Below are 27,970 nucleotides of genomic sequence, written 5' to 3'. Positions count from 1 at the left end.
TTTCCTGATATTATACACTTGTAGCAAATAAGGTTAGAACCTTTAAAATATAGCATTTAGTAATGTGCTGGAAATAGCTTCTTCCCGATTCCTTTAAAGGTCACTGCATTTGCTTTTCAGTCGTAATTTTAGTTCAGGCCTCTACAGAGTAGAACTGAGAACACGCCTGGCAATGTTCTCTCAATTTCCCCAAGACTGAAAATAAAATGGCATGGGACATTCGTATATAGTGGACAAGTGTGTATTTGGCATGTGTGTGTGCTTGTGTGTACGCAGATGGAAAAATCCTCAAGTTGGGGAGTAGGTTACTGGACCAAATAATCAAGCATAGACACAAAACACAAGGAAATAATCAGTTTAATATACAGTTTCCCTCAAATCCTTCTCAGCGTGACGTTACTCCCTTCCACCACCCGGAGCTCACATAGCTCCATCCTCTGCAGCCAAAGGACAGGCTTGTTACTGACATCGTAATCACGTTTTGCTTAATAATATGGCTTTGACAAGATGTGCATTCCTCTAACAATTCGGTTAGTGCATCTAAAATGAGGGAATACGCTGAAGAGCAACGAGTGGCTGCAAGATATATTTTCCCCTCAAAGTTAGGAAATATGGATAGGAGAGCCCTGTGATGTGTCATTAGCCTGAATCTGCTGGTGCTGCTCATGTTCAGTAAGAATTGAAGTTTACTTGTTATGGATGTCATACTTTTAATGCATTATATATTTGAAGAGGGTTAAGAGATGATAGGAGCATCTGCAGAGGATGAAGTGGGGGAAGTAGCATTTCACCTAAAGTGACGTGGAAGAGAAGCAGCAAAGAAGAGTGAATCCAGCGAATATTTAGGCTCCAGACTTCTCATTTGAGTACAAAGTGTAGGAGCTGCAGTAGCTGTCTGGAAAGGGGCCGTGATGCCAGAGATATGTGTTTTGCAATACCCAAGCTTCACAGATTCCTCCTAGCAGATGCTGTGACCCCAGGCCCACACACCTTTGGCTCCCTGCGTGGGGAATGGTAGGCAGCTGAGCAGAGGATGTGCGCTTTTTGCTGAAATAGGTCCCGAGCCTTAATATTTTTTACACGTGAACTTATGTTTTAAGGCTCACCCTAGGCGTATAAAACAAATGCTTTTTTTAAAGCACATAAATCAAGTTGGATGCCAGCTGGATTTTCCCAGGAGAATATTCATATTCAGTGACTGAAAGGATTTATTCTCTGTTTACATTTATGAGATTTGGCAACAGTTAATGGAAATAGAAAAGTCAGCAATCTTCCTTTATAGCAGGTAAGTATATCTCTTTGGCTGATCAAGGCTTACAAACATCTTCCCGGTTGATTTATTCGTGTTAACATCACTACCGTTCTATTTTGAAACGCGGGAGAATGATGCCAATTTTCATCTCCGTAAATGAAGGGGGAGAATTGGTTTTGTCAGCTACCAGCTAATAACTTTCCAAATAGGATGTTTGGAGGGTTTCATTGGAGCGTTTGGAAGATGCTTGGCCTGTTTTGTATTAACCAAAGGACTCAGGGCTGCATTTTCTGAAGTGACCGCTGAGAGTACCCGATAGTTTAGGTGTCCAGCTGAGCCATCTGGCTTTTGGCTCTTAGGTGCTCAGTGTGTGGAAATCCACCCTCTTTCAGGTCTCTCTGCTTGAATTGCAAATTGAAATATTATGAGCATTATTTATTCTTTCGACCAAATCCATTCTCTCTGCTCGGAAAGCATCTGCACTTGAAAGCCCCGCTGGACCCCTGAAATAAGGCACTTAGTGTAGGTGAGGTTTCTAATGCAGTTGTTTAGCTGCTGGGGATGGGAGCAGACTGGATCAGGTTGCAGAAGCACTTGATCCTAGCAGTTTGGTGCATGACCGCCTGCATGAGCTGATGACCAAACCGCACCAAAATATTTGGAAGAAACCTCGCTGTCAGAGCTGTGGCACTCCCAAAAAAGCTTTTTTTTTTTTTTTTTTCGTGCTTGTGGCAGTCCAGGAAGACAGTGGTTCCCGACCACGTATGTCTGTGTCATGCCCTGATGGATCTGGTGGAATAACATGCTCTCTCCTGGGTGGGAAAACACTGCTTTTTATGGACCCATGCAGGGTATTTAAGGAGTTGTTGTCGAGCACAAATGGTGCAGGATCACACTGTAAGAGATCACAAATTAAGGGTATTAGGCTTTTCTGGCAGATTTATTCATTTAAGCTCTGTCTTGGCTTATGTGCTCTGCATTCAAACCTGACTTAAGAATATACCTGATTAATTACCTCAGTGTATTTGCAGGACGAGGCACTTCACGACTATGCTGAAGTACAATTACCACTTTAAAAAGCCCCTAAACCATTGATCCTGTTTTTCTAAACACACTCGGTGCCCCAGCCGGAGCACAAGCCACTTTGGAGGTTGCAATACCATCATATATTCTCCTTTGTATCTATAAAGGACTCACAGCCTCAAGACAAATTTCTTCACCAGCTTCTTGAGCAGAGGAGCTGCCCCTCCTTGCTGTCCTTCACCATGCAGTGCGCTGCCTGCCTCCCTGCGCAGAGGGGCCGTAGGAGCTATTATTGCATTAAAAATTGTCTGTGTTCTCCACTCTGCATAGTAAAGCAACGGAGGAGATGGGTTATCTTCAGCTGGGGATGCTAAGTCCTTATTATGCCTTTTTTTAATGTTTATCCAGAGCGCTATCAACTTTTCATTCTCCAAAGGTAGCAATCAACAAAGATAAATTGAGTGGCAGAAAGCAGCTACTCAACTCACCGCTTTCTTGGCTCGGCTGAATTCAGGGGGCTGGATTCAGCAGAGGTGAGGCTCTGAATGAAAGCTGGAGAAGGGCTTGGGAAGCGGAATCCAGCCCACTGAGATCACAGAGAAAGAGATGTTAATGGCAAAGATCACACGCAACAAAACCAAACAAAATGAAGCAGCTAAAGACGGTGATTATATAGATCTGAGCAGGCTGTTGACTATGTGGAATTGCAATTATCTCTCAGGCTCCTGGGACCTTGCTCAGGGAATCATTACTACAAAACTAAGAAGATTGTTCTCAGGTGCAGAACGTATTGATTTTGCTGTTCTCCAGCATCCTGCAAAGCAACTGACCATGTCATTTAAGTGTTCGTTAACCAAACACATCAATAAACATAAAACTTTCAAAAAAGTAAAAATCACCTCATAAATAATTATAAAGGAGTGAATTATTACCTAGGAGCAAGTGTAATTGATGTCATTATAAATAAACCACAAAATATATCCTGTCCCAAGCTTAAAAATGTATGAAGGCATCCATCTACCTTGTTAAAAAATGATAGTTTATCTTGCCAGGAGGACAGCTCTCAGAGCTGCCTGATTGGAAGAGGTGTGTGCAAAGAAGAGATTACATTGTAAATATTTTTTATTTGCTTTATTTTTCCTTTTTTTTTTTTTGGTGATGGGAATTCAAAGATTCAAAGCTCATAAAGAGAGAGGGACAGATAACATTTGTTACAGCCCAGCGGCAGGGAGGGCAAGAAGAGTTTCTCGGTGCAGTTCACATCAGCCCTGACCTGCAGCGCTCCGACTATTGTAATCCTTGACCTTTGAGGAGCAGCTGTCAGTAACAACGAGCTTTCTTCCCCCCAAGTTTTCCTTTTTTTTTTTTTTTTTTCTGATCTGACCCAAGGACTGTGGGGACAAGCGCACTTGTTTCAAATGTGTGATGTGAAGTAATCAGCAATGGCAAAGCGCTCGCCGCCTCTGTTCTCCGGTATTGCCTATTCACCCAGAACCGCAATTAACACTGGGGAGATATTAGTGCGGGAGGAAATGAGACCCTTCGCTCTCTGTTGACCAGTGTCCCAGCGTATCTGTTAATCAGGGGTCCCTTCTTCTCCAAACAGGGAGGCAGAGACAAACCCACAGGGTAGGTCAAAGGGGTAAAGATGAAGGCTTTAGATTTGTGCTGACTAGTAAGTGAAAGGGACAGATGAATCCGTTTGGTAATGGTCTTTTACCTCGTATTATTTCATACATGAAAGAAAACAGTTGAATGCTTTCTTTGTGCGTACACTCATTTAAATAAGCGCAAATCCGGGGCTGACCAGCTCCCGGAGAAGTCAGCCGAAGATGGTCACTTGGGTGTGAGATTGGGCTCACATGCTGCCTGCAAGGAGAGCTTTTAATCAACTTGGAAACTTCCACAACTTGTCAGCCAAAGTGGACGGGCAAATTTATCCATCCCCCTTGCTCTGGCATGGTCCTGTGCCTGCCTGGGGCTGCCAGGTCTGGGGCTGCTGGATTTGAGTTAGCCAGAGGTATGGCTTCAGTGTACGTTAGCTGAAGGAAGATTTTAGTGATTGTGGGATTTTGTGAATGTGCATGTAGCCGGTATTTCTTTATCAGAGTGGGCTGATGTATTCAAAAGCAAAATATTTTCTTATTTTAAAGTCCCAGCAAACAATTTGAATGAAAATTGGTTTTATTTGGATTCTGGATGCGTCCAGTGGTGTGTTTCTTTTCAAGTCAGATTAATGCTAGCTCATGGCTTGCTTGAACCATTGCACATACTGAGAGATTTCAGAGTCAAAAGGGGCTGTTCCTTGCTCTGACTTCCCATCAGCTCCTGCTTTGGGTTATTCACATTTCTCTTCTCTCCTGTGTTGCCTCCCCCAGCTTCTGGGGAATCTCTTTGCAGCTGTATTTTCACAGGAGTCTTGAGGCTCCTGTTCACAATCAGATCAGATCTCGGCTTTCTCCAAGAAGATATTCTGATTTTTTCAGTGAGGTTCAGGACTAAAGCCAGTGTCAAAAGATCAGACTTTCTCACAGGGATTTCAGCAGCCTTTGCTTCCAAAGGCCTTCCATAAATCTGGAGTCCCACTTTGCTGTCTGCTTTAGCCAAGCTCAGGAGCACACAGGCACTGCCTTGGAGAGATGAGAGTAAGAAAAGCCAGAACTGGAGGCAAGTAAGGGGCTGAGATAGAAAGTCCCATGAAAATCCCCCTGGTGACTCCATGGGGTTTCCCATAGATAGGTCTGGGTAAAGGGATTTTATTCAGAGAGGTCAGGGCAGTGTTTGTCGTGCTGGTTATTAGTTTTATTTCCTTTTCCCACTCATACTCTTTGTTTATTCATTTATTTTATTATATCCCGAGCATCTGGATTGGTTTGGTTTTGACAAAATAAATTGGGAGATGATATTTGTGCAGGAGATGATTACTGACAAAGGAAGAGTGGATACTGCTAGCAGGGGAGGGAGGAAGAAACTTGGGGAAAGTGAAAAGGGAAAAGAGAAGTAGTAACAAAAAGGATGGAGCATGAGACTAGGGGAAATTGGTGTTTCTTCTTTAAAAGAGATTTGCTTTTCTCTTACAAAGAGGAAAAATGCTGGCTGACATGACTTTATTCTGTCTGTGTGCTTGAGCCTTGGTTGCTTCCACGTCTGACACTTGGTTCCCAGCTAGTGTTGACCACTGTCTCTAGTGGCACTTCTGGAGGAGTTACTGAGTTAAAAAAAAAAATAGTAATAACGATAGCTATGATAGTGATCTCCTTGGAGATATATCAGACCTGGTGATTCATCCATTTCTCTTAGACGTGTACGTTTTTCTCTCAATATGCCTTTTCAGTCTTCGTGTACTTTTCTGGGAATCCACGTTACCAGCCCAGCTTGCCTTATTTTCAAACAGCTAATTTTTTAGCATCTGAAGTCAAACCTACCGTAGAAGTCCTATTCCTTTTGTAGAGCTCACAACTGTGACAAGCTTTAAGCTTGCACCGCATGGCACCGGATAGCTTAATTAATAGAGTTGGCTGATGCAAGGTCTCAGGGGTCTCACTCCTGCTGGATGTGCGTTACTGTAGCTGCAATAATTTAAATGTATTGGAAATCTACAAAAGAGGAGGAGGAAGGTATGGAGCACAGCTGTCAAAAAGTAAATTCAGTTCATTAAAAAATGTGATCTGGTCGTTTGACTGATTTATCAGTTGATGAGGAACAGGAGACGGCGCGAGATGGCAGCTAACCTGAAGCAGACAGCAGGGTGAGGTTCGGCATGGCCAGCATTGCCGTCGGGTGATGGAAGCGGACACTTGGCCTGTTGCAAGGCTAAAGTTGAGCAGCAGATTATGCCATTGAAAAAAATATAGGGAGTTGACTTGGATCTGCAGAGCTTCAGTTTTTGAATCTGGAGCTTTTTCCCCCTGCTTTTCTGAACCATCCAGCACTCCCTCCAGCTCCCACAACATTTCCTGGCATTGTCTCCCTGACTCGGGTTGGAGGAGCTTATCTAAAGCTCTCCGCTGGGGAATGGAAATAGTACATATAGTGCAAGTTCCTTGGCTCATCACTGACTCTGACAGCAACCACAGCAACAACAAGAAGCTGGACTTATTTTTACAACTTGGCAGTGCAACAGCTTTGGGAAGAAAACATTTCTGAAATTACATTTTCATTAAAATTTGAGAAAACATTTGAGGGGGAGCACAAGGAGATACACTTAATGGTACATTGAGGCCTATTTTCAGCTAAACAGAGGCATGCTTGGGAATAAAATTTGCCCTCGGACAAATCCACGATGCAACAAACTTGAACTGAACCTGCAATTGAATTTCATATCCACAAAAGTTAGCAAATAATGCCAACAAAGAGGGGAGGGTGGCCTTTGAAATATGAACCAGGATGAATCTCCGTTTCATCTATAACATCTCAGTAAATAAGTCATCATTTTTAGCTTCTAGTCATGTAGAAATCTTTTATAGCAATTTGTATCTTTTATATCTTTCCTACAATAATGGGAGGTTCTGCATTAAGGAGTGATACCATACTGACTCACTGGTTAGATATTTTGGACTGGCTAATTATTGAGATGATAAGAATAGTTCCCACACTTGGAATAATAAGAAGAAAAAGGAGCAAATTAACATTTATTAAGTGCATTTGAAAAATAATTGTTATTCATCACTTCTTGCGGTTAGCAGTACATTAATTATATCTGCCTAGCTCATTTGCTCAGTCACACCTAATGAAGACAGCTGCTTCTGGAAACAAAAACTACGTCTATTGAGAAGATTAAAACTATTGGAGGAAGTCTGAAATTCATTCATTTAATTCTGCTGCCTGAACTTATTCTAAAAAGAGTTTGTTAAGGTAAAGGAGGAGATTCTTCCTTTACTCCAAATTTGCAGAGCTTGAAATGAGAGCAGACTCTGATACATAGGGCTTTGGGATTTCTTTTATGTGGTGGAACATCGTGGTTCTGCACAAAACCAAAGTTGGCCGGTTCCCACATTCCTGATGATGACGTGCAAGAAGGAGTTTAGCACGTCGGCTGTTGATTTGTCAATAGCTTAATTCTCCATGACAACCTCCCCAGAGGAGTGAGAAAAGTCAATAGCACAAAGTTCACATCACCTTGGATAGCTGATGGGAGGCAAAACACAATAAAGAAGATAGAGGCCATAAACTGTGATAGGCAGTGATTAACCCATCAAACTGGAGAAATATAAAGAATCATTAAAGTGACAAAATGCGATGAGTCATTTGGTGCTGATCTAATTAAATAATATTCCAATGTAAATCAGTGAGTTATAATCTGAGAGCCAGGGGAAAAAAAGCAGTTGGTCTAACTGATGGGTTTCTGAAAAGTCCCTGTAGTGATGTTCTTCTGCTTGACAACATCGTTATCTACCTGTAGCTCATTTCTGTGAATTTGGTTTTGGTTATGACGAGCTTGATCCAAAGCCACTCAAAGGCAATGGAAAGACCCTGACTAATTTCAGTATGCTCTTTGGCACAGTGTGACGAAGATATGATGATCAATTTGGCAGAATAAAGGTTTTTTTCCAGTTTGGGAGGAAGATTATTTTACCCTGAGTGTGTGTTTGAGTCTGATTATTGTTTGAGAGCAAGCATGTTCTTTATTTCTGATGGCAGTGGCAGTAGCTGTTGTAAGAACATGGAAGTTTAGATTTTGCTTTGCAACCATTTAAGGCAGGAAAAATGGTACGAATTTCGGATTTATTTTACCCAGGCCCTGGGGCTGTAAAATTCTTTTCTTTAACAGGAAAATCAGGGAGGATTTGTTTTTGCCAGGACGTAATTAGTATCATTTTGATTTTGTAACATGCAAATGGGATGGGTTGCTTCAGGTTTAGCTTCCATTTTATCTGCATGCTCCAAGTCTGAGGATGAAAGTTCTCAGGCATTTTCTAATCTTTTGTTGATTTCTAGTAAAAATTAATATTTGTAAACTTAATTCTTTGGAATAAGTGGAAAAAAAAAAGCAGATGATACAGATTTTTTATTTCCTGCTTCTTATTTGACTGTTGTTACTCTTGCTCTTTTGTGTCTTCCACCACCATTACTCCCTTTATTTCTATCAATCTAGGGCTATATTAGCTCCTTGTGAGTTTAGCAGCTTATGAACAGTATGGAATGGTATGGAAATTGATTCTTCTGGTTTTATTTCATGCAGAGAGCCAGCACTTTGGACGTTCTGGTCTCACTGTTTGCATGGAGGCCAGGTATTGTTAGGTAGCCATGAAATGGGGTCAAGAAGACTGATGACCAGCTCTTAAGGATGTTTTTAAAAATGTCCTGCTTTAACGCAGCTGGCCATATTGTTCCCAGTGTGTGGTATAGTTTCACATGAGTTCATGTCACTATGTTGTTCTCACCAATTTATTATTCATCTGCCATGGCTAAAATATTTATAGGATGTAAGGTCTGTTTCTTCCCAAGCACCTGTAGTGCTTATGCACAAGAGTAACTTGGGCATCTGTCACAGCAGGTGTATTTGGTGGTTTTGGCTGCTGTTCCACCATCAGTGACCCCAAAGGCTCCCTAAATGACCTAATTATGAAATGATGCTGACCGGTAGCACATTTACATCACTCCGGGAGCAGCATTATTTTTAGTGTAACTCTTTCACTTACTGTCCTTCTGATCAATTAAGCACGCCAGCGTCTGCCGTAATGCATGTCAGGTCCCCATCAAATAAACCCCTCTTAGCCATTAGTAATTATTGGCCACGGCCTTCATCAGAAAGAGTGAGCTGAAAGTAAATGTTCGGCTGGTATTATTTGACTAATGTACCACTTCAGTCTGACCTCTTCTTCACTGCGCAGTATGGGCTGATAAGGAGTCTTTCAGAGACTTTGCTCCCTTCTGGTGAAACATAATCTCTTTCATTAAAGTCTGAGTTATTTAATCACATCCTTTTCAATGAGGCCAGCTTTTCCTGCAGTCCCAGAAAGGACTGCCATTGTTAGGTGCTGCTTCAATCCTTCCAAACCCTCGCTTTCTTTCTTCTTGGTTCAGTTTCCATAGAAAGCCCTTACAGTTGTGGTTTTGCTATTTTCAAGCTAGTTTGTCATTCAGTAAAGCTTCCCCTCGTGTCTCTTTCCGTGCATCTCTCGGCTATTGTCACCCTTGCTCTGCCTTACTGATGATGCTGAATTTCAGGGCTGATAAGACGGGTGGTGTTTGGTGGTGTTCAGGGAAATCACAAAAGTTGTGTTGTTCCACAGATGAATATGGCTCAAGATCTTTCTTCATGGACATGAGGGCTCTCACTGCACTTCTCTCTGTGTGTAATAGTTTTTATTTTAGAGTTAAAATTGTAAGTATTTGCCAGGAGATTATGCTTCTGTTTTTATATTGCCTGTAATGGAATGTGTTTGTGATTAAAAAAACTGAGAGCATTCAGACAGCTGCAAGTGGCCTCAAGCTTTACCTTCTATTACCCATATTTAAAATTTCTAAATTGCTCTTTCTCTTCAACGTGATCCCTTTCCACTGAAAGCATCTCACTTTCAGCTGTAAATTTCTCCCCCCTGCCCAGTTTTCTGGGATTTTCCTTTAGGTATGGTGGCCTTCTACTCATCAGAGAGACTGGAAAACACATTGTGATTGTTTTCGGGATTGGGACTGTCTGGCAATACCTGCTTGTCTCTCCATCCCTGGTGCTGTTTCCTGGTAGAGAGGTTTTCTGTATATCCAGTTGTGTGTTAGAAATAAAAACCTGTTTCACCCAACACCTTGGGGATAAATAGGTTACAAGTGAGCACTCTGACTTTGGAATGTGTCCTCTGAGCATGACTGGGTGGTTACCACAGAGCTGACCTGGCTGGTTACCATCCAGATCACATGCAGTCTTCTTTGGTTAGGGGTACTGTGTAGCAAGTAGGTAATTCAGAGGTAAGGTCTTCTAAAACCCACTTCCCAAGGCATACAAACTCAGTTGTCTGGAAATTAGCTGAACTGCAGTTGATGTCACTGTTTGATATCAGGAGGCAGATTTTACTGCTTATGACTTTACCTCCACTGGCTGTTATTCCTACAGACAACCCCACAGACCTCCCTCGCTACCTTCTACCCTGTAGATTAGACACATAAAAAGAGTTTGACCTCTTTGTTGAGTCTCCCTTCCTGGAGAACTCTGCCGGTAGGTGCTTATTTGGAGATGTCTCCAGCCTCCAACACACGGGGAAAGGACAGGCCGGGCTGTACGCACAGGCTCTGGCCCACACAAATGTTTAGGTCTCATCTTAGCCAAACTTTTCAATACTGGCTGAACGTTAAATTGACAGCAGTAGGCCTGTTTCACATGCATCAAATCAGACATGTTTTGAGAGCTGTGCTAAATGGAGACCTAAAAATGTGAGACTTTGCTTAGTGAATGGTGGTGTGTGCAGCGCACCTCTGCCTCTGGTGCCAGACAAGTCATGCTGGAAAACAGCTCAACAAATGAAGGCCTCTTTGGGAGCTTACTAGTGATTCCCTGCTGAAAATGGCAATAGCCAACATCCAAACTCTTCATTCAGTGATAGGACTACAGGTTTGTCAGAGACCTGAAAGGGGTAACAATTTGGAGCAGGCGCTCCATGTAGCAGGGCTGCCCGTGCTGTTGTGGTATCTAGTTCTAAGCCAGGCGATTTTCTTCCCTGTAGCAGAGAGGAGTTGAGAATCAGAGAGTGATTTAGGGCTGGTGGGAGGGACAGATGCAGGAGAGTAGCAGTTCTGGCTCTAACACTGCGCAGCCTGTTGTGTAAGATTAATGACTGTGGACTACTCTCTATTTTTCTCTCTCTACAACTGTGAGCAATCGCCTCCAAAAGCAGCCTGCTGCTGGCTAGCCAGCAAATAGATAATAAGATCCCTGTGTGTTAAATATGCACAGCTGCACGTCTGACATTGCTGATCCATCTGCACTCCGAGATACCACGTGCCAGCTGCCTCGCTCGGGGTGAGCGAGGAAGGGATCCATTAAAGACAGAAAGTCTGCGGCGTAATCTCGGCCCTCTCCCCCTTGCCGTCACTGTGCTCCGTTGCTCTGTGCTCCTGGAGTTCCTCTCCCCTCCCCATGCTCCTTTGGCTGGGGAGGTTTGAAAGCACCAGCCGCTTTCACTTCACCATTTAAAAAGGTGAGTTTGCCAGGTGGGTTTTCTCTGAGCTCCCGCAGTGCTAATTTTCACCTCCCCAAGGTGGTGATTCACAGAAGCTTGGCCAGTCAAGTGAATGATGGTGCTCTCCCGCATCCCTCTTTTGTTGCCTGACACTTTGATTTGGTAAGAAGACTGTTCAGCCTTTGCCTTGGCTTCCTTCTGTCTGTGTCTCCCCTTCTCCATCCTCAGCCCCTGGAAGCAGCTTTGTTTCTGGCAGTATTCAGCAGCTGGGAGAGCAGAAATACAGCGTGTTCCTGCCAAGGTGTGTGCTGGTGCCTGCACGGGCCATAGGGGTCTGAACACAGGTGATGAAGGAGATGGCATCATCTCCTGCCATGGGTTTCAGAACCTGGAGGTTGCAGCACTGCTCTTGGATCAATGTTCAGGCACTGCAGACAGTGGGGGCTGCTCTTGCTCTGTGCTTCGTTGGAAGTCAGGCTTGCTTCACACTGGTGCCAAGGTGGAGATAGCTGGGCCTTCCTGTGGCTCCACCGCCTTCCTCTTGCTCCCCAGGGCTGCAAGGCTTGGCCGTCAAAGGGGGAAAGAGCAGAGGCAGGGGAGGATGATGCCAAGATCTCTCCGGGAGCCACAGGCTTCCCTGAGGAGTGTCTGGCGGTGCTCACGGGCCCGGTGCCATGCTAAACACCACTCTGCGCTCACTGATCCTCTGCGAGCCAGCTCGCTTCTGGCCATGCTGCATGACAAGAAGAACACACTCGTGTCCACAGCCAGAAGGACATGTCACCCCCAGACACGTCCCCAGCAAAGTGCCCTTCAGGGCTCTTGCTGGAGGAGAGAGCAGGGCATGGGCATGCCACAGGCTGCAGTTACCTGCAGGGGCTCTTATTTAGCCTTACCCTTAATCTTTTCTTTCCAGCTGAAGCTTTGTGCTATGCTCACAAATGAGAAATGTCATCACTGTTCTACTGACAGATGTATAAATCCCTTAAACCATGAATTTATGATGTAAACTTTCTTGCCACTGGCATCCTGTCAGTACTGGAGTGGGAGGGCTTTCCTCCCCAGGTGTGACTGTGCAAACATTATGGTTATGGCACCAAGTGCAACGTGGTTAGGTTCTGTCACATAAATATACAGTGAGTTAAATCAAACACAGCTTGCGTCCTGTTGGGAAAGCCCATTTGTACGCGGTTGTTTGAGATCTAGAAGATAACCCGGTGTGTAAAGATAGCCAGTTCCGCTGAAGCGCTGATCCTGGGAAAATGTACAAGAGAAAATCAGTAATTAAGCTGAAGCTAATAGGTGAACTATGCCCTCGGATTTTATATGCCTGGATTTCCACCACTCCCCCTTTTTTCCTTTCTTCCTTTTTGTGTTAAGGAACAGCCCTGTAAGTGAAGGAATACCCAGACTCTGGGAGGGAGCCCTTCCAAAACAGCATGTTACAGACGGTCACTGTCTGGGAAAGTAGGAAATGATAATACTTCAGAATGTAATGACTTTTTGTGTAGAAAATAATGGAATTGGCAAAAGCATCATACAAGTGCACATGCTTCAGTTTATGGTGAAGTGAATGTGGGAATGGATCCCCTCCTCCCGGTCACTCCTGTGTTTTCAAGTGCTAAAGCATTAGTGATATCTAAACCCCGACTGGCACAGAAGGGTTTAGCAGAATAAGCTAAAATGGATATAAACAATTGCGGGGAAGTTAAGTTTCTCACAGTCTTTTGGAGAACTGGGTTTGCTATGACTACAATATAAGATACTGCCCAAAAATACAAAAAAACAAACACAATACCCCATTCGTGCTTGAAATATTTTGGAATCTGCGGTGATTAAGACATTCTTGTTCCCCTGATAATACAGACAGCCAAATAATGTATCAAATATACTTGCAAGTATGTATTATCATTGCTAAAATTTTTCTTCGTGCTTCTCAATTTATTTTGTTAGATATGTGTACTGGGCCTGTTCCTGAGCTCAGGCAGATTTTCAACGGGCCCGAGTGTTTCAGCCGCTGATTATCACCATTGTAAATGAGAACAGAGTTGAGGCAGCACCTAGAAGTGAGTGAACCAAACTTTGGCATTCATGGTTTGTTTCTTTTTTTTAATACTGTTTGTAAAAGCAGCACCCGTTGCTAAAGGAGACCTAATGCAGCAGTAGGTGTCTTGACCCAAGTCTTCCGATGTATTTAGGCATCAGTATCCCAGTAAATTACATTTGATAACCGTGTAGGTATAGATTGAGCCCATCTGACTTTTAGCAGTTACAAGATGTGCCTAAATGCCAGGTACCTCTCTAATGGGAATAGAAAGGGGGTCTCAGCTGGAATAAATCATCATCATGGAAAAGACCGTGACTCTCCATTGATCATAAGGGCAGTTTAAGATGATTTAGGCTTCTAAAGTGGGCACTGTGGTTAGCTGCCCAAAGTTAGGCAGACCTGTGACCTTTTCGGAGGCATTTTCGACCCCAGATCTCTCTGGTTCCCACCATATCTACACAGTGCCTAGCAACTCAATCAGATTTAAAAGCCTACCTTAGATAGGAATGTTTGGCCTCTGCTCTCACATGGCTGTGGAAGACACAGTTTAGAGTGAAAATCATGATTATTATAATTTTATGTATCAGGTTTTGTAATCTGTCTATATACACATGGTAGTGAAGAGTGTGTACATAAATTAGGTTGTTGAACGCAAATACGGCTAAGTAGATATCTAACTGGTTATCTGGCAGACATAACTCAGGACTGATTTATGCCTGCAGTCATTAAAGTGGAATGTACAGTTGTTAGGAGGCCAGAAAAGTCAGGGAGTTTCTTTCTGACTTCAGTCAAATTTAGGCTAAGCCCCCTGTAAGTAGTGCATTTCTTCTGCATTCCCAATATAAAAAGCTTGGCTTCCCTCTTCTTTACCAGAATTTCCATTAAGATATAGATGAAGAGGATATAAGCAATCTCAGAACTCAGTGCTAAGGAAAATGGAAGCCCTGGAAACAGGAAAATACGTTTCAGAGTTATGAAACCATAAAATGTTTGCAAAAAGCCAGAGAACATATGAAAGTAGTCTGGTTGGGGGGGGGGGGGTTGTTAAAAAGAGAGACTCGGCTGAGATTCATTCAAACATTTACTGGGTGAACAAGGCAACTTGCAAAAGTACAATTAGCTGCCAGGAATTTTTGTTTGTCTGGGGTACTTGTGCTCCTAAGACTTTCAGATACGTTCTAAAATCCAGATAGTAAATGTATCTGGGTCCCTCGCAAACCCAGAAGCCAGATCACAATCCAGACTTCAGTACAGCTCTAAATATCGCCAGTTTTGGCAGATCTGCTCTTCTTTTCTGGGACTATTACTAGCTGAAATCAAGGACCAGGCTGTGTTCTTGCTTCAGTCTGTGTAGATCTAAAGTAATATCTTTTGACACAGTGAAATTATACTGGGATAAATGAAATTTGAATCTGGCCTTAGAAGCAGCGCGTTCTGGAAAGCCCTGAGAAAGGTTACATCTACATGTTGATGTGCCAGTATACCACAGGAAAAACTGTTATTCTCGGTATATTTCTATACAGCCTGAAATTCTCATCAGAGTTCCTGTCCAGTTTTATAGCCTTATGAAGGCAGATCATAAAAGTTTCAAATTAGTGGGACACCTCAGGTAGCTGGCTGTGTATTTGAAACACATTTTAAGAGGTGCGTCCCATCATTGGTAATGACAAAATCAGCTTTGTGCATCTCGGTACGTAAAGAAAAATATGTGTCCTACTGAGATCTGCTTTAGACTTTTTTCACCTTCGTGGTTATGAGTTTATAAAAATCTTTTACACATACCAAGATCGTTCCGCCTATATGTTTACAGGATTTTAAAAAAGGCAGTCACTAAAATTAGCAAGTGGATGAAATAGTGTAAATCCCGCCTGCTGTCTGCATTTGGGACAAACTCAGCTTTCGAGTACTCTCTAATGAATGATGACATTTTGCATTCAAGGAACAAATGTGACTTTTCCTGCTGGCCAACGCTCTCTTGCTTTCTCTTTCTCTGTCTTCTTTTCTGGTACATATAAAGGGAGCTTGCTAAGAAGGAAAACAGCCTTAAGTGAATCCAAATCCAAAGCCCTGGATATATATATATATATATTTCGTTAGATATGTAACACTGTGGTCATTAATTAAAAGGTGAAAAAAATGTGCAGAGCTGGATAGTGGAGGCAGCTTCCTCATCCCAGTGGGGAGCAGCAGTTAGGAGTCCCTGGAGCCACAGTTGCAGGGAGGGAAACTGCAAGCAGCAACAGCATTCTTAGTCTTCCAGATCATTCCTGGTAAGCATCTGACATAAAGATCTGCCGGTGGAGTGGCTTGCATGGGATGGAGGCAGCCTGCCTCAGCCAGCATGCAGGATGGCCTGGGTCTGATTCTCAGCCCGACTCAATCCTCCTCGCTGAGCTGCTGCCCTCGCAGAGGTTCAGTGCCCTCTCCACTCGTATCACAGGTGAGGTGCCCCATCGTCTTTGGTCGGCTGCACAGCTGACTGCTCGATTTGAGAGACGGGCTGGTGCCTCTCTGCCATTCCCTCATCCCATCCTGTTGCCCTTGGGGGTTTGTGCAGCCCCGAAGCGGTGTCTTCATGTACTGATGCGAAATGCTTTTACGTATTTGCTTTTACAGGGAGACAGAGGTTCAGGGACTCCACACCTCTGAAATGCCAAAATCCTCACTGCTTTTAATGTGGGAATGGCAAAAAATAAAAGTGACATATTTTAATTATGAAGTGGGGTGGGAGTGGGGAGGAAGGAATAAAACGCGATCCAGCAAAGCCAAGATTTAGGGTGACATCACTTTCTATATAATTGCAATGCCAGCAGACACTCAATAAACATATCAGCATTGTTAAAATGATTTATGACTGGAATAGTTGAATATAAAATATTATCAATAGATGTGTCATCATTGATCTTTCCTGGGGCTAGCAGCTGAAGGATGGGAGAGGGAGATGATTTTAACAAACAATCCTTGACAGGAATCCAAAGGAAACAATGTGCAGGGACAGACAGCTGACAAATTCAGTATGGGGCCATTAAAACATGTGATGAATTTGCTGGGAAAGTATATATTTGTGGAAGAGGTGAGCTCATATCTACCATAAATTTGTCAGCCGTGACACAGTGTTCTCAGGCCTGGCATGAATAATGCCTAGCTATTTACAGGCTTTGTCTGGCAAAAGCTCTATCAGTCACTCCAGGGTTATTTACAAAGAAAAGTGTCTATCAGTTACAAGGACATGACTTTGCCACTAAAAGATAACAAAAGAGGAAATCAGCCAGTGGCCTCTCGGCGCAAGATGCATCTTCTCCAGAGAAGCTCTGGACTGGAATGAATCGGATGGACTGCAGTAGGACCTCCTGGCAGAGTGCCTGGCATAGGCTGCAACAGTACATTTATCCACACTGATTAGATTAGAATTATTAATAGGGGTCTATGGAGTGGAGCAAAGGGTCATTTAGAGTTTAATTCTGTTCTCAGATAACTTCATTTCAGCTGATGGGATTGTTATTGTAGGGGTTTTATATGTTTATAGGAAACAATATACTCAATAATGAAGTCATGCATCCTTCTGCAAGATTAGGAGAGCTATTGTGTAGCTGGAGTGAAGTCTTCACAATTGTGTTAATTAAGTAATAGTGATTTGACTTTGTCTCCTCATGAAATGCATTTAAGAAGTGACTAAAAGCTGCTGAGAAAGTGTTCCCTCAATATAAATATATAGCAAAACAAGCAAGAAATGAAGGCAGCCTTGGACTGAGTAAACAGAATTGCTGACATGACGCGTTTACTTAAGACAGGCAACGACTTGGCCCGGAGTTTCATCTTTCTGCTACCTTAATATAAACGAGTATCAATTCAGCATTGAGTATAACGAGGCCTTTTTTCCTTGTCCTCAGTCCCGACAGAAGTTGAAGGAGAGATTATAGGCTGTGGTATTTATGGCATGTTTACGTTTGTCAGTCATTCGTTTCAAGCTTCAGACCAGAAGTAGCAAAGGGCTTTGAAGTTTGAGATCACGTTCAGCTTCTTCAAAGTGGGCACCCAAAGTTAGACGTTGAAATCTGCGTTTCAGACAGGAGATTGAAATGGCCTGATACGGAGAGATAGCAAGAAGGGCCGGTGGATATGTTCATGGCAGGATTCGCAAACGAGCGGTGACAATGAAGCTACTCTCTGAAGGAAACCGAGGAGTCAATCTGGTATCAAACGGTATGCGCCGAGCACGTTGACCCACATTCTTTTCTGAGATGTTGTTGTCCTGATTTCACACAGTGTGTCATGCCGTTCCTAATAACACAGTGATGGTTTTGTCACTACGTGCATTATCTTCAAGAGCTTAGAGTGTGGTGATAAAATTTTTCTGAGAAGTTTAATTTTGCCTGTTTTTCAGTGGCAGGGAGCCAGCTTCTTACATGGTGTAAATTGGACTCTTTCCATTCACTTCAGTGGAACTGTAGTAACATACACCATTTGAAATCAAATTAAGCAGTAAGCATGGAATGTGAATATGCAGCATATTAATGCTTCAGGATAGGATTTCAATTGCAAGTGAAGGAAGTCTCTCGTTCATGACCCCAGGATGTGACCACAGAACAAATAATAAAACCTGACAACAGAAGACACTTCCTTATCCCTCTAAAGGTAGTGCTGTTATGAATCAAGGTCATCCCATCTTAGCTTCTCAGGCAGAACGGTATGGTTAGAGGTTCCTTAGGCAGATGTTTAGTGTGATGGGAATTGTGGTGGTGATGGTAGATAAAGGAAGATAGGGCACTTCCAAAATGGCCTCCGAGCTCGTGCAGCAAAGGCTTTGTAGAAACAAGTGTTTATCTTGCAGGCTTTGCAAGCATTTGTGACAACCTCAGTGGTGTGATGAACTGTTAAGTGCTCCAAAGGAGCTATCATGGTCAATTGTGTCACCAATATGTTGGCTCACTATGATTTACTGTGCATGATACACAGAATGACTGAAAGGAGTTGCTATGGCCAATTGGTCAAATGTATATGGACCAATGTATGGACCCCAGAAAAGCAGCTAGATTGAGAGCCAGTCTGGACCGTCTGACCATCTTTGTTACCAGTGTGGTAAAAGAGATTGCTGTGACTTGAAGCAGTGTATTTTCAGGCTTTTAAGTGGCCATGAAATCTGTTTGGAGATCACTCTACTACTTCTGTCTATTTTCTCTTGAAGTTTATTGTCTCCTAGAAAGCCAAAGCAAAAGCTAAAAGGCGTTCATAATGTGCTAGCTCAGAAAAGGCGATGGAAAACAAGGTGGGTACACCAGCCACCATCCTTCTCCTCTTTTTTTCTTGTGTTTGGGCCACAGAAATTTGTGCTGGCTCAGGAAAGAAAGATGCACTTCTTACAGATAACCGTACTTATCTTGTTGTGCAGGTCTGGTGTTCATTTTTGGTGGGAGATGAATGCTCTAAGAGTTTGGGAACTTTTGTTGTAAGGACTTGCGCCATCCACTGTGGGAGCAAAAAGGCTGGAGATCTGGTTTTGGCTCTGTCCTGAGCCTGCTGGGTGTATTTTGACAACTCTGGCATCCATCTGAAATTTGTCCACTCTATGTGTGTATGTGTACAAGGATTTATGCCTTTTCCTGGCTCCGTGTCCCATGACTTCAAGAATTCACCAGGCAGCGTGAAGATTATTTTAATGAAAATCTCTTTCAAAATTCAGTTTCCACTACAGGGGCCCTACCTCAAGCCCTGTCGGTTCCCGTTGACTCTAGCAGGAGCCGAAGGAAATAGTACTTTGAAGAGACAGCTTTAACAGTCAGTTCAAAGCCCGTAAAGACAAGCAACAAATATCTTCCTTCAATAAACTCTACATCACATTTTCAGAAAGGTGTAATCCCACATATTGTCTTGGTAGGAAAATTTTGCTGTGTTGGCCTGGAAACTTCACATATGCCTCCTTTTTATTAGAGGTATATCCAGCCAGCTGTTCCATCGAGCTTCTTACTTTCTTCTGAGGACCTTGTTGGCTGTGTTTCATTAGATTTTATCTAGGCCTGTGCATTTACGAAGGTAATGGTGATACAGTGACAGACTCGAGAGCCTGTAGGTGGAATTTTAGGGTGGTTCATCTGTGGAAATTTCCACGCCGGGCTATAGCTCTGCTGGTACTTCTGTGCAGCCTGGTGTCTCCAGTCCTGCGCTGCAGGTAGGGAACTGAGCTGTGCAGGGCAAAACGCCTTGTTCGGGAGGTGGGACAGCATCTCACCCCTCCGGCCTGGCTGTCCCTCTTGGCCACTCACATGGCAGCCTTGCGTTTTGAAACCTGCTCGGTGTTGTGGTTTTCTGTTTTTCTGCCTAAATATAATTCGGCTATAAAAAAGAGAACCCTTAGAAGCTCCGAAGTGGCCAGAAGGATTCATTCCTCTGACAAGTAACTTTAAAAACATGTCTTCAATTGAGTCCATGTGTCTGCTTTCAGACAATTTCTACTGGAAGTGCATTCACAAGTAGAGGCATTGCTGTAAATAATCAGATTTCAAACACTACAACTCCTAGTCATTTCGAATATAGTCTTGGAGTAGGAATAACAAACATAAAACTGGCTGCCCTAATACAGAAAAAGGAACTGTAAAGCCATCAGCAAAATCCAAACCAGGAAATGCTGCCAACTTAAGGCAAAGTAAACTGAGAGCAATAAATCAAACTGAAACACATATTTTATTGTGGACTGAACAATACAGGGCTTGACGTTTCTACAGGCAAGGCACAAATATCCTTTTACTATCAAAAACAAAAGCTTTTAAAGCTTCAAAAGGAGCTGCAGGCAAAGGAGCAAATAATAAATGACAGGCAGAGCTGGTACGACGGGACTTTGCGGGCTGTGTTATGTAGGTCTTAGAAGATTTGCAGATGTCAACTCGCCCTGCAAGCATCGCTGCTGACCGTGTCATCCCCAGCTGCTACCACTTGCAGCAGTTTGGGGCAGGTGAATTAAAACAGCTTAAAAAGTCATCTCCCTTCAGCTGAGCTGCTGTGAGTGCCTGTGTGTGTGTGCCCGCAGCCTGTCTCCATTGCGAGGAAAAATGTCTTTCTTTTGCTGAAGATGCTAAATCAACCTTCCAGTAAAGATTTAAGCCAACAGATTTTGAGCTTGCAGCAGGGGCTGCTGGCAGGGAGAGTTCAGCTGAGGGGAGATGACTCCTCGAGCTCTCCTGGCTTGGCCGCAGGTGATGGTGAGCTTGTGCCCAGGTTGTTGCTGTGAGCCCTCCTTCTGCAGTCTCTGTACCAGTGAGAGGGCGGCTGAACCCGGTGGGTGATGTTGGATTTTGCTTTATACCTTAATTTTACTTTGTAGTTTAGCGCGTTAATTGCTCTGAAACCATACACACACAGCAAACACCCCCTCGGCTGCTGCAGAGCCTGAGTTTTCCCAGCCAAAGGCAGGCGGCTTTTCAGAAATCGGGCAAAAGGGATCCTCGCTGCTGTCCCCTTCTGCGTGGAAATAAAGCAGAGAGGGTATTGGAGCGTGTTACGCCAACACATGAGCATCCTGAATGCTTCTTCATCCTTTTAAAACACACTTTAGAGCTCTTTACCAGTTCCTCTGCCCCTGGTTTGTAAGGCCAGTGGCAACCTTTGTCGTGCCTCCTGTCCCCAGTGCTCAGGGGCTGCCGTGGGTGACGTTGGGCCCACACAGGAAGATAAGAATTAAGACTGAAAGGAACTTCCTAAGTCATCAAGTCCTGTCCCCTGCTGTTGAAGGCAACCACATCATATGATGCCTTTCAAACACTTATCTAGTTGCATCTTGAAATCATTTAGGTTTCTTGCCCTCACTACTCCTACTGAGAGGCTGTCTTTCTTCTGGTGGTTATAAACCTTCTTCTCATTTCCAGCCTGAATGTGTCCAGGGCAATTTATGCTGTGTTTAATAGATACCAAGAAAATAAATTAGTCACCAACTTGCTTTTATTTATGTATATCAAGCTTTTGAAACACATGTATAAGGCCCCTGCGCTGCCGTCTGTATTTTGTGCTTATGGGAATGATGCTGGGAAGGGGGAAGGGGATGGGGATGTCCTCGTGGAGTGGCTGCTTTGGGGATGAGGGAGAGAGCCATGGGCAGTTGGGGCAGAAGGGAGAGAGCTGAAGAGGAAGGCGAGGAATGGCAAAGGAGAAGATGGCCGTGCTGGGGTGAGGATCAGGAGCAAGGTGGTGAAGGAAATGGGGCCTGATAGTAGGCAGGGCAGAGGTTTTGAAGTAGAATATGGGGGGAAAGTCACTCACAGAAAGGAAAATACTGATGCAGGTAATATGTAACCAGTAAAATAATATTTAGGCAGGGAGGAAAGCAGATGGCAAAGGATGTAGGGTAGAAGGGGAAGATTCAGGATGAGTTTAGAGCAAGGAAAAAAGAAACAAGAAACAAAACTGTTTGACACTGCTGCTTGTTGGGGCAGGTGCCCAGGCAGGCTGAGCCCTTGTCCCAGCTGCAGGTCCCAAGAAAGAGAAGTGCAGACATCGTCTTAAAGGAAAAAAGTCCTGCAGAAAGGCAAAGCTGTGTTTTCTAAGACTCTTGTAATGTTATTCCTATAGACACCGGGAGCTTGGAGAAGGAATGAAGGGTACGGAGGGGTTAGTTCCTGCGGGCTGGTACCCAGAGCAAAGCTCCGTGCTGCGCTGCCTTGTGAGAAGTTATCATCGTTAATATGGCAAATGTGAATGCTAAAGGAGCAGCCTCCCTCTTTGTCAAAATGTGCTCTAAGTAGAGAAAGACAAGTCTTAACAAAGTGGATAATTTTAGAAAAGGACGGGGCTTTTCCCCACCAAGGGAAAGTTTCTGAGGCTGGCACCCTGTGCTACTGTTACGTGTAAAAAGATGCGTGGATGAGGAAAGAGAAATGCAGGTAGACAGGCACACACAGATGATGACACAGATCTTTGTACTGAGCTAGCTTTAAAAGTTGTGCAAACAGCAGTATTTGCTTGTAGTTCATGCCAAGCACTCATTATATTACAAGTTAGGAGAAAGCTGAAGCTGGTGGACAGGGGCTGTAGCTCCGAGATAACACGCTTCAGCTTTGTTAAGCTGTATTAATAGCCACTGAGGATCCTGTCATGTTCCAGTTGCTTTCTGCAGAGCGAAAACTCGCCCAGATACCTGCAGCCTGTGCAGGAGGACTGGAGGCAGCCCAGGAGGGTCGGCAGCAGCCACCTCTGAGCCTGGCTGGGCTCTGCAGAGTCGAGACCCTCGTGCATGCTCTGCGCGTGGCGCCGCCGTGACATTAAGCAGTGGGAATACAGCCAGGGGTCAGGATGAGAATGGCTCTGGCCTCGCTGGTATTTATTATTAACAAGAAATGGAAATGGAATTTCAGCCGTCAGCTGGAGATGGGACGGTGATAATGGTGGCTCTCCTGTGAGTTCTCCTTCTTGCCTTAAAAGCAAATTCAGAAGCTTCTTTCTCCTTACCTCGTGCAGGAATTCAGAGAGAAGGGACCTTTTCTGATAGCAGTTCCTATATTTCCAAATCGAGTCTTGAAACACATTTCCTCTCAAATTCGGAAGAAGCCTTTATGTCTTCTAGACGAGACTGGTGTTTGCAAGTCTAACCCCAATCTGCAAATTAGCCAGAATTCATTCAGGAGCATTAATCTCGTATTACTGTGGGTTTTTTAGAGAACTGGAGGTTGTTGCTGTATTTTTTTTTTTTCTCCCCAGATGCACACACATGAAATAGATGTTTTCTGTCCTTCTAGCAAGACAGCGAGTTTCTATCAAGCCAATTAATGAATGGGAGGCAGCATTCAGCATGTGTACCAGGGGCTGCCGTCTGATCGGAGAGCTGGGGGCATTGCCTGGATCTTAGTACAAGCCATCAGGTGGCAAATTCACCAAGGAGTCTGCCAGCTGTTTGACTTCATTACAGTTTATCATTATGTCTGCCTCCTTTTTTATTTCTGCGTTTAATCACCTAATATCATTTTTATCGGCTTGTCAGGGCGTGGGAGAGAGCGGTGAGGAATTTGTTTCACTTCTTTATAGTACATGTCTATTTTGGTAAAATATTATGGCAACTTTATGTCTGTCCTACTTTGAAAAACAAGATTCAAGTGAATTAATTAAGCCTGTGAGTACCAAAACATCTAATTAGTATTAACTCTCACCTATAAAACCATAATAGGTGTCTTCCCTGCAAGATACATTTCTGTATTGTTTAAAATCCATAATGAACCGATAACGAGTAGCCAGGCAGCTGCTTAACGACACTTTCACAGCTCAAATCCTTCACTTGTTTTTGATTGAAGCGTGTTGCTGCCGGTATGACAAGACCTGTCAGATGCTATCAGAGGGTCGATCACCAGATCCAAAGGCATCTTCATCCGCTGCTTGATCGCACATCAAGCCCAAGCGCTCCTGGTGCCTTACAGCTCTGTGACCAAAAAGGGGGACTTCTTCCCCGTGTACCATACGTGTGTTCTGGATGAGGGAATGCACTGAAATTTGGGTGGAGAACTACCATCCTTCGTTAACTCTTACAAGGTTTTAAGCGAGCAATTAATAGCAAGGTTGGAAATTGAAATCCTAGCTGGGCAGCACTTGCCGTATATCCCATACAGACCTTGTTTCAAATGCTGTAGTCACAGTGGAAGTACATTCTTGCACGTACATCAGTTTAGAAATAGCCATTGTTAAAAAAAAAAAATATATCCTCTAGGCTTCCAAGGTATCCTTCCATCAAGATACACCATAACACTCTGGATTTATGCTGACACCATGCATGCAGTGACTTTTATCTTTTGATTCAGAAAATGGCCAGATGGGCACACATCAAGGTGAGACCATCACGCCTCCGTGTTCCAGAGCCTATTTCACAGCAGTGACCCAAGTTTCAATGGAAACTAAAGTTCGCGACTAGATCATATAAATTACATTTTCCCCATCTCCTCTGCCAGCTCTTCCATCCAGCGGCTGCATTTGGAAAATTACCTCTGTCCAAGAAGGTCAGCGTGAGTCCTCCCAGGGGTGAGGTCCCCTTCTACGGCATCTCCAACCCGTGTCCCCGAGGGCTGGGGCTGTGCTGCCGGTGCTGCAGACCACTGCGGCTCCCTTGCAGGCGTTAGTGCCTCCAAACTGCTCTCTGCTCCTGACCTTCTCAGATCTCTCAGCTGGCAGTTGTCCACAATGCCATCAAGCTGGATGCTGTAACCTTTTAAAAAATGTTGTTAACGTAGGTTAAAATCGCAGATGCGTTTTAGGTTTGATTTCTCTGTTAGAAATTCCAAATTACGCCGCATATTGGAAAGGCCTGGTTTGGCTCCGAGCCATTCTGATAGATGTCATATTGCTAAACAAGATGGGCTTAGAAATATGCCTCGATGTTTCCTTTTTTATTTCAAACAAATACAAGCAGTAGATTAACATTTGGCTGACCCTGGCGGCAATCGCTAAATGTAATGTTTAGAGCAATCTAACACTCCGATACTCTGCGGCCCTCCACAATGGAACATTGTTTTCAAACAGCTCTCCAAGTTGTACGGAGCGGGGGCACTTCTACAACAGGAGCCTGACCTACTGACCGCTCGATAAAGGGTCCCAAAGGGTTGATAAAGCGCGGCCAGCTGGCATCTGGGGGGCTCCTCGACCCCACTGGGTGGGGAGCGGCGAGGTGTTCCTGGAGCTGCCCGTTTTCTTGCAAGTCGCCAATTAGAAATAGCACTTTTGTGTCATTTGTAAAGTTTGGGTGATATACAGCCCAGAAAAGCTTTCGCCGAACGGGGAAGCCATTGCCAAAAAACGTGTAAGCAAGCAATAGAGGCAAATCATGGGAGAGAAAATTAAATTTTCATGTATTGTAAATGAAATATACATTAGGGACTCTCTCCAGCGACCTCCAGATTCTGTAATTTTTGGATTGGAGCTAAAGACCTAAATCATGTAGCCACGATGGCCTGTAACACATATACGGAGGGTATTGCCTTGCTACAGGCCTGCAACAGTAAACAAATGGAACTAGTTTTGGAGAACTGCTATTGACAGTAAAATTCTAATTTTGCTCCAGCTCCCAGAACAGATGTACCTCGGAGTCCATAGACTGCAATACTTAACTGCAGCTACTCAGCTGTGACCTTCAGCCTCAGGCTCACTGCAATAAAATTTTCATGCAACCATATGGAAGAATATTTTAATAGAGATTTACTGTCAGTAACTGTCCCAAAGGAGCAAATAAGGAAGCTGTAACATATTGCGTACAGTAAATCAAGGGGACTTCAATGGAAAAACGAAACCTCCCTGAGGCAAGCATCTTTAAAATTACAGGCAACACTTTGTACAAATATGTGTACAAAGGACTAGATATGCACTCGGTTAAGCAACTCAAAATGGTTTTGATTTGAAGATATATTTATTAGAATTTATTTATTGTGTTTTGTAAGCGGTAATGGGGGAGGGGGTCATCTCGCCGGGCTCTCCAGCAACTGCTGTGCAAGTTTGGATTCATCATCCGTGATGCAAAACAGGCAAAAGTGGAGCGAGGCGGGTGAGGAGTAAGTGAGAGCGCCGAGTCGATGAGTTCACGTGGCAAATTGCATCTCCCAACAAACGCAACTGCAGCAGTGCTCTCACCGACCACGCTGGAAGATTTGGGGGAGAGCAATTACCTTTGCAGGAAGCAGCCGGGCAATTGCAGCCTCGTGGAACTGGCAGGGAATGAAGGGGAAATTCCTGCTGGAGTGCGCAGCAGGGAGCAGGAAACAAAAATACCACATCGTTGGAGGCATGGCACGGCTGTTGCCTGCCGGCAGTCCTCTGGGGATGTTCATACAGGATCTGAGAGGCACAAATGGACGGCGATCCCTCCATTTGGAGGTGTTTAGAGACTTAACAATTCCCCCGTTAGGGCTCCATTCTCGTACCTCTTCCTTTGATAATCCTCTTGCAGGAATTTGTGCAACTGGGTGAAGGCGAAGAGGAGTCTGAATTTCCCCTCTGTTCTCACACTGCACACGCACTTACTCATTTCATTCTTCTAATGAAGCTAATAACATGACAAGGCAATAAATCAGGAACAAATAGATTAAATGCTCGCAGAGGTAAGACTGAGTTATCCTTTATAATTCTCAGTACTGAGTGTCATGTAGAGAACAGCCTACCCGAAAGCATACAGGTGTACATCAAACACACTGAATCACAATGTATGTGATGGAAGAGAAGCAGAGCAAGACCCAGAAAAAAAAAAGAGTAGCCAAGCATCAGGATGCAAATCTACCATTTGGAAAGAAAAGTGGAGCGTTGTGTCTGAAGGCCACTGGGAAGCCACAACATGGAGATGAGTGTCAGGTATGATGAGTGCAGCACTGGGATTGTGCTCAGTAGGTGCAGCAGTGGGGGGTGCCGGGATAGCCAAGTAGCACCCATACACATGTACATACCTGTGGGGCTGTGCTGGGAGCCACCAAAGTGCATCCTTTGTATGGTTCCTTGGCTCAAGCTCAGTGGTGAAGTCTGCAGGCGTTGGCAGCTGTCAAAGGCAGAAGTCCCCCTGCAGCTCCTGGCTCCCCCACGGTCATTTCTTGATGTCCAAAACCATGAAGAAGGGAGTCCTAGACAGGCAGCGGGTCTGTGCCTGTGCAGTGCTGGTGGCTAAGCAACCATGATTGAAAAGAATAAGGAAAAGCACGGAGGCAAAAATGGAGCTGTGTTTTCTTAAATGGAGTGCTCTGCAAGACCCCTCACTTTGACTAACTGCATGCACCAAGGTGGCCACCGAAGTGCAAGAAGCTCTGTAAAACAGTCTGTTAAGTCTGGACTCTGGAAACGTTGCAACTCTATGCTTTGCGTGATGACTTTGGAGGCTGCTGTTCTATCAGCAACCTAGTTCCAGAAGAACTTTATGATTTGCGACACCTATTTCAAATGGAGAACAGGTTTAACTTTAAAACATCTCATTCCTACTCTGGATAGCAATTACAGATGTTAAAAAGGACATTTTTACCCGCCCCTAATTTTTTTTTTTTAATTGCATTTTTTAAGCCATTTCTTTTGTTGTGCTTTGAAAATATTTTTTCCTTGATCTTAAATAGGGTAGGAAGTCTCCTAGGAAGCAGCGCCGTGACCTCTCCTGTTCTCCTTTCACACAGGTCTCTGGATCTGTGAGAAGTTCTTGCTCACCCTGAGCGTGAGCACTGGCATTTCACTTAACTCTTGCTCTGCTGTGAAACATCTGCTCCCACGGCTACACACATGTTGGAAAAATTGGGCAGAAAGTAGCTTTTAACGAAGTACAAAAATCTCCCAGTATGTATTAGTTTTGTTTTGATTCTTTTTTTTTTTTTTTTTTTTTTCATTTTTTGGTCTAGCTCTAGTTTCACGTTTGGACTACCTGGAGAAGTCCTTTAATTTTATTTTTTTTTCCCTTTTGTTTCAGTGCCCCTATTTGCATCTTGAGATGCTCTGTTCAGACAGTGCCCAACCAAGAGGATTAGGAAAGTTTTGTTTTGCTGATCCGCTGTTGACAGAGCCTTTTGAGGAGAGACGAATCCCTGCCAGTTTCTGAGCATCACAGAGATTGTCTCT

The 27,970-nt window shown here is 43.9% G+C and overlaps 3 long non-coding RNA genes across 11 annotated transcripts in view; 2 read left to right on the top strand and 1 right to left on the bottom strand.

Moving 5' to 3' along the window:
• Positions 1-27,970, top strand: part of LOC137853359 (uncharacterized) — a 484,321-nt gene that overhangs the window by 93,750 nt on the left and 362,601 nt on the right. Inside the window, exon 1 of one of the 8 annotated variants that reach the window (XR_011094438.1) lies at positions 8,519-11,406. The exons of the other annotated variants lie outside the window; for them this stretch is intronic. This is a non-coding gene — a long non-coding RNA (uncharacterized lncRNA). Of the gene's footprint in view, positions 1-8,518; positions 11,407-27,970 lie in introns of those variants that run through there. 8 annotated transcript variants of the gene reach the window in all.
• LOC137853363 (uncharacterized) lies at positions 380-24,522 on the bottom strand. The gene is made up of 3 exons (XR_011094444.1): positions 24,386-24,522; positions 2,764-2,861; positions 380-2,147 (listed from the first exon to the last, which is right to left on the bottom strand). It is a non-coding gene; the product is annotated as an uncharacterized lncRNA (long non-coding RNA).
• On the top strand, positions 20,432-25,426 carry LOC137853362 (uncharacterized). 2 transcript variants are annotated; one of them, XR_011094443.1, is made up of 3 exons: positions 20,432-20,704; positions 24,114-24,231; positions 24,352-25,426. It is a non-coding gene; the product is annotated as an uncharacterized lncRNA (long non-coding RNA). The 2 variants fall into 2 exon arrangements; XR_011094442.1 differs by having other exon boundaries at positions 24,114-25,426.

Source organism: Anas acuta, chromosome 3, assembly GCF_963932015.1.
Source record: "Anas acuta chromosome 3, bAnaAcu1.1, whole genome shotgun sequence".
NCBI lineage: Eukaryota > Metazoa > Chordata > Aves > Anseriformes > Anatidae > Anas > Anas acuta.
The sequence above is the reverse complement of the archived record's forward strand: the minus strand, read 5'-3'. Positions and strand labels throughout refer to the sequence as shown.